Below are 10,160 nucleotides of genomic sequence, written 5' to 3' on the forward strand. Positions count from 1 at the left end.
ACACATTTAACCCAAATCGATAGAGAAATCTTTTAATCTAAAACACAGAGTAAATAAATGCGACCAACGGGACAAGATATGAGGTGACGGTCTGCTCAGGTAGGCATGCATTAGGGTAGCAGCATAGCCCGGCTTCACAGTTGCAGATCATATCTATACATCAGTTCCCTTCCTACGCAAATATCTACTTTTTTTAATCAAGGAAAATAAGGTTTGGAGTTGTCAATATCCACAGTCTAAAGTGAGGCTCTTTGGTCCAACTTTGGTAGCAGCCAATATTCTCTTCTTTCTTTTTATTATTCATCCTCGTGATCCCGGGTGTGGGTTTGTACTAGCTCAGCAATATTAATTATGTGCAGGTGGGTTGAAGGCAAGTGGCGTTGCTACGCCGTCTCTGTCACGCTCCGCCGTAACTGCTTGAGTGAGTCGAGTCTTGTCATTAAGTTTGTCTTTTCTTTTGACTCTACTTTCATGCAATGCAATCCTTCCGGTTCCAGGTCCGTACTCCATAAAATCCCTCGGCCATTATATTCTTCTGGCCCCATCCTTTTGGTAGGTAAATCAATTGTTTTAAAGGTAATCAGGATTCCTTTTCATCAGGCACAGTTTGTTTCCCAGATATTGGGCTTACTTTGTCATTCCTGAGTTCAAAGTGTAAATGGCCTCTTCATTCATTCCATATATTTCTGCATCAAATGCACTATATATGTTGTATGCATGCCTCTAAACGAATCCATCAAACTATTAAACAAACATAATTTTTTATTCGTATTTATTGGTTAAGTAATGTAGTTTATTTTTGTTCATTCATAATCGCTCGTTAAAATAATAAACGAACACAAATAAACGCAAACGAATGAACATAAAATATAACTTTCTTTAAAATCAAGAAAAAATTCTTAAAAGATTATATATAAACGAATATAAATATAAATTTAATTAAACAAACGAACATAAACAAATAAATTATCGAACATAAACGAACGTAAATGAACGAACGAAATCTTTTTTCGTTTGTTTAGTTAAACGAACATAAAACTTTGTTCATATTTATTCGTTTAATAAATAAATAAATTTTATCATATAATTCACTGAACATTCGATTCGTTTACCACTCTAATCGTCCGTTTTGTCACTTTTTTCCAGGCTATAAATATTTCAATAACAAAATCACCGTCGATGGAGAGGATAGTGGAATTAATTATTTTCCATAAACAACCTTGTGCCAAGAGATTTTCCAATTCATTCCTCAGCATGTCCCAGTCCCCACTGCTTGCTTGTAGGTGGAAAAGTGGCACCGGTTTTCTGTGTTTCATAAGCTTTCTCTGTGCCCAACTATGCCTCAGTATCTCAAAAATATTTTTAACTTTCCATTTGCATGAAAAAAAAAAACTTCTCGTATGTATTCAAAAGAACCACAGTCTAATCTCTAAGAAAGAGTGATTTTAAAGGGAAGTTAATATGTTTCAAAGTATCAAACATAATGCTAACAATTTAAGTGATAAGCATATTGATATCGTTTAAGTACGTCTTGAGTTTGAATATTTGTGTATGTAGAAAATTCTCGATGGGAGACTCACCCACCAAATTCAGACATACAATCCGTTCAGTCCGAATTAATCAAGACAAATCCTTGTGAAACCATAATGCAATATATATATATATATATATATATATATAACAATTACCCTCAAACCATTTAGATTCCTTTGAAAGGTGATTGTTTTTCACCATACCAAACATTTTCATGGTGTTTAGCAACAGTAATTTTGCATTACCCTTTTTGATGAAAAATAAGTAATTTTAATTTTTATTCGCTAATGTTTGAGTATATGACATCTTTATAAGATTATCATAAATGATACACTTTTTAAGATATATATGAAAATAATATTGAAGAATCCTTAAAAACTGAATGTTAATAAATTTATAAATATTTAGTTTCATATGGTTGGAGATATTTTATGGAATGAAATCTTTAATTTATATTATTTTTATAATTGATAAAATAATTATAGATGTGATCAAAGTCATTAAATAATATACAATTTAGATATTTAGATTTATTAAAATAAAGAAACAAGATTACAACGCATTAAAATATAGAGAACAAAATTAAGATAATAATCATAAATAACATACAAAATTAAACGTTAAACATAAAAATACGAAGAAAAATAAAACCTTCCATTGGGAATACGACCAAATCAAAACTCAATAGTCTTTATAAAAATTCTTTGTTTCTGTCGAATGAGATGCTTTACGAAATGATAAAGGAGTGAAGAGTGAAGCAAACAATCAAACAAACTGCTTTGCTACACAATTTTGATTACATCGACAACCAACATTTATCAAAAGAGGAGATTGACTATGAGTGACCACCACACAATCAGAAAATAAAGACGTGATAGTTTTTGTGCGAGAAGTAAAACGACCACAAAAGTATGAAAAACACGTATCAAAAACCATTAGGATCGTGCCATAAGAACAAAGAAAAACGTGTCACAAGGATAGAGATTTTATTTAAAATTAAAAATAATCCTCGACAGTCGACAACCAAAATTAGTGGGTGTTTAAGTGGCCATTGAAGATTCATGTATAGAAAAAATAGTTATGATAATATCATATGAGAACGTGTATGTCACTGTAAATTAAGTTATATTAATATATATTTGTATTAAGGTTTTTTTGTGTAGATTTTAAAAACACTTTTAGTTAGAAAGTTTGTTTTAACCACATAAATAAGTCAAACGAGTAAAAAATGAAAAATAAATTGTGGTAGAAAACGATGGTTTCAAACCAATCACAAAATCAAGGGTTCGTTTGGTTTTAAAAATGTAGACTATTTTATTTTTATTTCATAAAAATATAAACCATTGAAGAAAACATATTTGGTTATAAAATTGGAAATAATTTATGAAAAATGAAAATAAAATATAAAAACACAAAAAAATATTTTCTGTATTTTCATAAAATTGTTTTGAAAATTTGAAAACAAGAAATTATGATATCTAACAATAATTTTTATATTAATGATATTTGAAAACTCAAACTTTGTAAAAAATCAATATGACCCCTAAACTTTTTTTACACCAATGTAATCCTTAAATTAAAATTTGTAATAATTTATTTAGTATTTTTTATATTTAATGTATGAATATCTTAATAATTCTTATATTTTAATATAAAATATTTTTTAATTTTTTTTAAAATTAATAAGTCCTCAACTTTAAAATAATAAATTAGTTCATCTATCACATCATCGTCCATCGAATATACCACAATAGTATCATGAACTATCACATTATTGTAGATTGTCATGTAAGTTCGTGAATTATCATATAGCGTCGTCATGGACAACGTTTGATTCTGCTATTTAAAGGGTATGATTTTTTCTCTAAGTTTAAGGATCATATTTGGTTCAAAACTTGTTTAGGGACTACACTAATTATTTTTCTCAAAAGTTGAGGGACTCAATTACCACCAAACATATTTTATATTAATGGCATTTTTATGTGTTATTGCTATAGTAATATTTTGTGTATTTTTTTTAAATTTAATTAATGTCTAATATGCGTTAACATTATATTATTATAAATTAAAATAAATTTTGTTTATGATGAATTTCTTATTAATTTTTATAGTTTATTTACATAACTACATGTATATTTATATAGGAATTTTTTTAATAATTATAGTTTAATTTAATTATTTAATAATATTTTTTATTCTATTTAAAAAAATTAGCTGCCAATACATTTTTGCTATTTAGTTTTGAATTCAAGTTTCCATTTATATTAACCAAACATATTTTCTAATTTCAAAAAAAATTGAAAATAAAATCAATTTTCTGAAAATAAAAACAGAAATGGAAATAGAAATATTTTCTACCACCAACAGACCCTAAGTTTGTAATATTTCTTTTTAAACTTGCATTTGGAAATAAATTATAATTTTATCCTTACTAATGTACGAACCCTGCTCAATTATGTATTTACGTTTTACTTTAATAATTTAATATTAACATCTTTAGAAAATATTTATTACTTAATAGTTTATTTTAATACTTAAAAGTAAATAAAATTCATAATTTATATATAAATTATAATATAATATCTATAATGAATATTTTATCTTCTCAAACTCATTTTTAGCAATAATATCAAATAGTTAAATTTTAAATATATTTTAAACAATACATTTAAAAGATTTTTAGTATACTTTTGATAACCACTTTCCAAAATCCCTACCAAACTAATCCAAGAATATTAAATTTTATTTATTAAGTAAAGTTTTAAAGACAAAAACGTTGATCGATGTGAATTTCGTAAAGAAACTTTTTTCTGTAATATTTTCTTATACTTGCCACTGGCCATAATATTGTTCCGATACAACACACTAATAATCTTTATTAATTACACGAATTAAGTGAGTTTAATATCAAAGGGTTGATTGTTAAGTTTAGAGATATCTAATTTAAGCACAAACTATTATTTGAAACATTTATTATTAAATGATTAAAAAATTTAAAACAATACTATAACTTATAATCATCTTAAATTAATAAAAATTCTTATTAATTGATGTGTCAAATCAATTAAGAAAATTATATCACCACTCGAATCAAATCTATATATTTTTAAATTTATTGATTTTTTCAAAAATATTAAGTATTAATCAATTAAAACAGCTTCTTTTATAATTTTTTCTCGCATTCATTTTCAAGAATTGTGCAAGAGTAATGGTTGAGGAAATATATATATATATATTTATATATATATATATAATATATTATATAGAGGGCGAAGTTTTGCCAAGGCCTGCAAATCTATATGAAGAAGCTGTGTTTTTATGCTTATCCTAGGAAAAAGCAGGAAAAAAACAATAAATTATTGCGATAGTTCTATTGTACGACAGAACTAATATACGATTAAAAAAACGTCTTATTGAAAATGTTAATACTTTGATAAAACAACTTAAAAATTATTATTTTTACTGAAAAATATTAATTTCGCTAACTAATTTTTGTAGAATCCATATTAGTATTTTCGGTAGAAAAAATATATTTAGGTAACGCTTTACCGTAAATGTTAAAAATATTAATATTTCTAATAGCGTTTTTTAACTGTAAATTAAGCATGCCGCACCTGATACATCCTAAATTAATTAGTGTGGTTGCATATTTTTGAAAATGAAATTGGAAGCAGAGGGAATAGAAAGGAAAGTAATACCGGAAACCAATATATTAAGTTAAGCCACGTGGACATGCCACACATCAAATTCACACGTTGCAGCTGTTTCATTTCTGGACAATGGAATTCAATTTTGCAACCAATCTCCGTGTCAATATTGACAGTGCCACAAACTGTAAAATTAAAATCTGTTTTTAAAAGAAAACATTCTCAAAGAAAAACGGAGGTGTCTCGACTAACATCTGGAAACACATGTTTCACCTGTTTTTCACTTGGTTTTAATTGCCGGTCCAATTCAGTTAATAAGAGTGTAACGTTTTTAACCTTGTGGTCATGAGATCGAGTTTCATAGTGGACAATTCATAATTCTAACTGCCGAAGGTCTCCCATGGAAGTTGCTCTCACTACTACCTACCTCTCCTTATTTAATTATAAATAGGGTCGGTTAATTTTTTTTTAGTGAAAATTTCTTTGTGTGGGGATAAATTTATGCAGCCGATGGGTCCATGTCCTAGTGTGGTCCAGCTGCTTCACAATCATAAATTCGGTGAGCCAGCTTTGATGGTGGTTAGCGGCCCCACTGCTCAAGAATGGAATACAGAACCCCCCCATGTGCTGTTCCCAGCTAACCAAGGACGTACTTATTTAATTTTATAGATTTGTTTATTGGTAGGGTAGGAGGATTGAATTCCTGGATAATGTTTTCCATCTATATTTTCAACTGTCACGCCTTCATCTGTTATTTCTTCAGAAAAATATTAACCTACATTACATTAGGACACTGCTATTTGTAGCCAGCCAGGAAATGAAAAAGCTACTTAGCATGGCATTAAAAGATTACATTTATGACTTGAATCCATGTAAGGTTTCTTATCCATACATGATTTGGAAGGCAGTTTTTTTGTTCATGAAACCAGCGGGAAGCGTTTTGGAATGGGTAAAGGGGGAAGTTGTCCAAACATGAGACACAAGCAATAATGATAAAGATATCACGAAGTTCCCTTTCACTCTCCCTGGATATGGTTTGGTAACGACAGTTTTTTTCCTTACAAAAGAATTGGCATAAAAACAAAAGAATAAAAACAAACAGAAGAGGGATAAACTAGCTACATACATGGAACAGTTTCACAAATTTCAAGTGCCTATTTTCAAAACGGAGAGGCTATTCTGCCATATCTTTTATACTGTGGGTGGAATTGGGGCCAGATATAGAGAGTAGAAGATCATTTGCAGTGACGCCCGGATTCGATTTCTGCTGGCTTTGCCTGAATTATATCATCCACATCTTCCTACAGAAGCCCTATATGTCGTTCACAGAACCTGCTCCCCAATCAAGTAGACCCACCAGAAGGAAGGATATCCCTTGGAAACAGCAAGAAATAGAAATGGATACCCTGTGCAGACAGAAGGCTCCTAGCTGAAGCTGTTAGAAGGAATGCGAGGGCGAGCTCCTTGTATATATCCTATTATGCTTCTTTTTCTTAGCCTTTTGCTTCTTCTTGCATGAGTTCTGCTTTCATTTCCTCAAGATTGGGTTCGATCCAACACGATTGTGTTTGGCTTTTCTCAACCAAGGAAACAAGATCACCCACTGATGATCGGCCAGATTTTTTTGTAACACATATGCACTGCCAAGCTGGAAAAGACCAATATCATAGCATTGAACTTGGTCACTGACATGGTATTCTCGAAAAGAAGGTAAGGAACAATGAAGGGAAGGATGGTATTCTCGAAAAAAGGTAAGGAACAATGAATGGGAAGGATTTCGGGCTGCTGAAGGATGTTGAGGAATGACATTGTAGCAGGGATGTAACAGACAACCATGCTGGAAGCTCAGCCTCTGGAACGAACATGGTCATTGGGAGAATTATGCAGAATAGGTGAATGAATAAAATGGCAGCACAGTTTTCGAAGCAGAAAGAACAGAAAGATCAGTTGAATTTCTTCCATACACTAATCTGCATCAATCAAATTACAGAAAACAACAAACATAGGAATCAAAATCCAACAAAATAGACAATTGATGGTTAATTAAAGTGAGCTTTGAAAAAATGTGTTCACCTTAGCACGGATAATATCCGGCAAACAGAGGCGAAATAACTGCATAGGTCCGGAATGCCATCTGTGCTGTTGTTTCCTGTAAGCTTCGTAGGATTCAGGAAGCTCACACTGACACTAGTAAACAGATAATAGAAAACAAACATTAAATTCCAGAAACTGAACGGCTGCTAAATTCAAACTAGCATTTTTTTACATTAAGCTCGAGCCATACCTCCACATCATTGAGAAAAATGAACTTCCATCCCTGAAGGTGAGCTCGGACAGCTATATCCATGTCTCAACTGTGTTCTCTCCAACCACCCACCTGACTCCTCCAAAGCCTTAATCCTCCAAACTCCGGCAGTCCCATTAAACCCAAAGAATTAATGAAAACACCATTCACTTGTTGCTCACCATTGAGAAAAATGAACTTCCATCCCTGAAGGTGAGCTCGGACAGCTATATCCATGTCCTCAACTGTTGTTCTCTCCAACCACCCACCTGACTCCTCCAAAGCCTTAATCCTCCAAACTCCGGCAGTCCCATTAAACCCAAAGAAATTAATGAAAACACCATTCACTTGTTGCTCTACCTCAAAGTGAAAGGCTAAATTTATGTTTTGCAATCTTGTTAGTAAATTCTCTTCCTCGTTCACAAATGACCACCTAGCCTGAACCAATCCTACATCCTCATTATCCTGTAAGTATATAGCCAAGACAGAATTTCAGTGCAACAAACCCTAAACATGATAATTTATGCTTGAATTCAATAAATTCAACCTAAAAGCACAACAAGTTAATTTAGTTACCTTAAAGTGGGGAACAGTTCGTTTAAGAAAATCAGGGGTGGGCTGGAAATCAGCATCGAAAATGGCAACAAATTCACAGTCTTCAACATAACTGCAGCCCATGGCGGACTTTAGATTACCAGCTTTATATCCATATCTGATGATACGGTGCCGATATACAATGTTGGCACCTTCTTGTTGCCATTTTTGCACCTCGTCTTTAATAAGTAACTGAGTTGTTGGATCGTCAGAATCATCCAAAACTTGAATCAAAATTTTGGATTTTGGCCAGTCCAAATTACAAACTGCAGCAATTGATTGTTGGTAAACCTGCAAATTAAAAAAAATGTTAAAATTAAACCATACCTATAAATGAGTTTTCTTTTAAAATGATGAAAAAGTCTGTTTTTTTCTTTTTGTTTTACCTCTCTTTCGTTACACATGGGAATCTGAACGAGAACCATTGGGAAGAAACCATTTTCCCCAGATTCAAGATCTGCAACAGCGCCTTGTTTGGGAATTGGCTTGATTTTCTTGAAACGGATCCAAAAGCAGCCCAAACAGAGGATTAACCTATCCAAGCTTTGGATAAGGAAGAGAACAATGCAGGCATTGGCGAGGAACTGAAGAGGGGGAGCGAGGTACTCCACCCGAATCAGAACCCAGCGAGAGTATAACAAACCGAACAAGTCTCTAACACCATAGGGCGAAGTAAAAACGTACCGCAATTGAAGCTTTGGGGCACCAAAATGCCAGCCTTTAAAATACGCGGCAATCTCGAAACCAAGTAACAGTAAGGACAACCAAAGGAACACTTTGATGCAGTTATATACCCTGGTTTTAACGGTTTTGTTTTCGTTAGAGGAAATGTTGTCGGCGTCGGTTCGACCGGAAGCGACTCGGCGACGGATGAGTGAACCGAGGGTGACGAATGTGGAGGCAATGAAGGTTAAGCAACCAGCAGCACGGTGGGCTTTTAAGAGGAGAACCCACGTGAGTTGCTTGGCGTTCTTGTTACGCGCTTTATCTCGAGGACCGGTTGGGGTGTTGCCAATGAGGAAATCGTCGTCCGATAGAGCCTCGACCTCGTCAATTGACCAGTTTGGGTTTTCCATTTTGACAACCACGGGGGTTCCTTTATGGCTGCCTTTTGCCCAGAAATCAAAGGACGGCGCCATTGTTGGGTTTTTCTAAAGCTTAAAACTTTGCTGTTTGGTTCGATCCTGAGGGCTCACAAAATAAAAAAAAACAGCTAAATGTTGAACAACATTATCGGATGATAGGAGAACGAAACAGAGTTGTTCAACCACAGGTGTCTTTCTCTCAATATAGAACCCAACTTATAGAATAACAAAAACGGATTTTGAAGAGGAGGCGAGAAGTGTCTGAGAGAGAGAGAGAAGCCTGCGCTTCTCAGTTTGGAGCTACGGAGGGGGTGAATTAAGGGTGTTTCAAAGAGCTCCTTCTCGCTCAATTAAAGGGTTACAGCTTGCAAAAGGAGGTGGCTTTTAAAATGCCAAAAATTTAAAAAGAAAAAGGAAAGAGGGAATAGGGGGAAAAGAGAAGGTAACAGCTCAACACGTCTTTGATTTTGATTTCCTAACAATTCAGACAGCACTCTCTCTTTTTAATTTTTTAAGACAGCACGTTGTCTGTCAATATCACAAATCCAAATCGGACACAACAGAACAACCCACGTAAACATTTTTAAACACGAAATAGAAAGGCAACGATTAGGAAACCATTCAATGTTCATAATAACGATTGAAATCATCAGTGGTAAATCTCAACAACAAATTTTGAGGTATGTTTTTAACAAGTAATGGTGAACGGGAAACCAAGAGATATTCATTTTCCTCACGTGTAAAAATGGTAAGCTCCTATCGTCCTACGAAACTTTCGCATGTGTTTTTTAAAGTAAAAAGAGCAAGAAAAATATTATATCTATGAGTGAATGATTACACACGAAAACGTAAGCCGAGCTTCTTGACCCAAAATTAACTCATAGGCATAGCTCGAGAAAGTTCAAACTGATCCCAGATCTATCTTTTTTTTTTTGAGAAAATAATTTTATTGATAAAAAATACTTTATAATATATGATTTTAACTAATTTTTTTTGGATTTGTCAAAATAACCAACT

The 10,160-nt window shown here is 32.7% G+C and overlaps 1 pseudogene; it reads right to left on the reverse strand.

The window, feature by feature from the left end:
* Positions 1–6,424: 6,424 nt before the first annotated feature.
* On the reverse strand, positions 6,425–9,287 carry LOC120191450 (annotated as a pseudogene).
* Between the last annotated feature and the right edge of the window lie 873 nt (positions 9,288–10,160).

The sequence above is a fragment of the Hibiscus syriacus genome, unplaced genomic scaffold, assembly GCF_006381635.1.
Source record: "Hibiscus syriacus cultivar Baekdansim isolate YM2019G1 unplaced genomic scaffold, ASM638163v2 tig00116969_pilon, whole genome shotgun sequence".
Lineage (NCBI taxonomy): Eukaryota > Viridiplantae > Streptophyta > Magnoliopsida > Malvales > Malvaceae > Hibiscus > Hibiscus syriacus.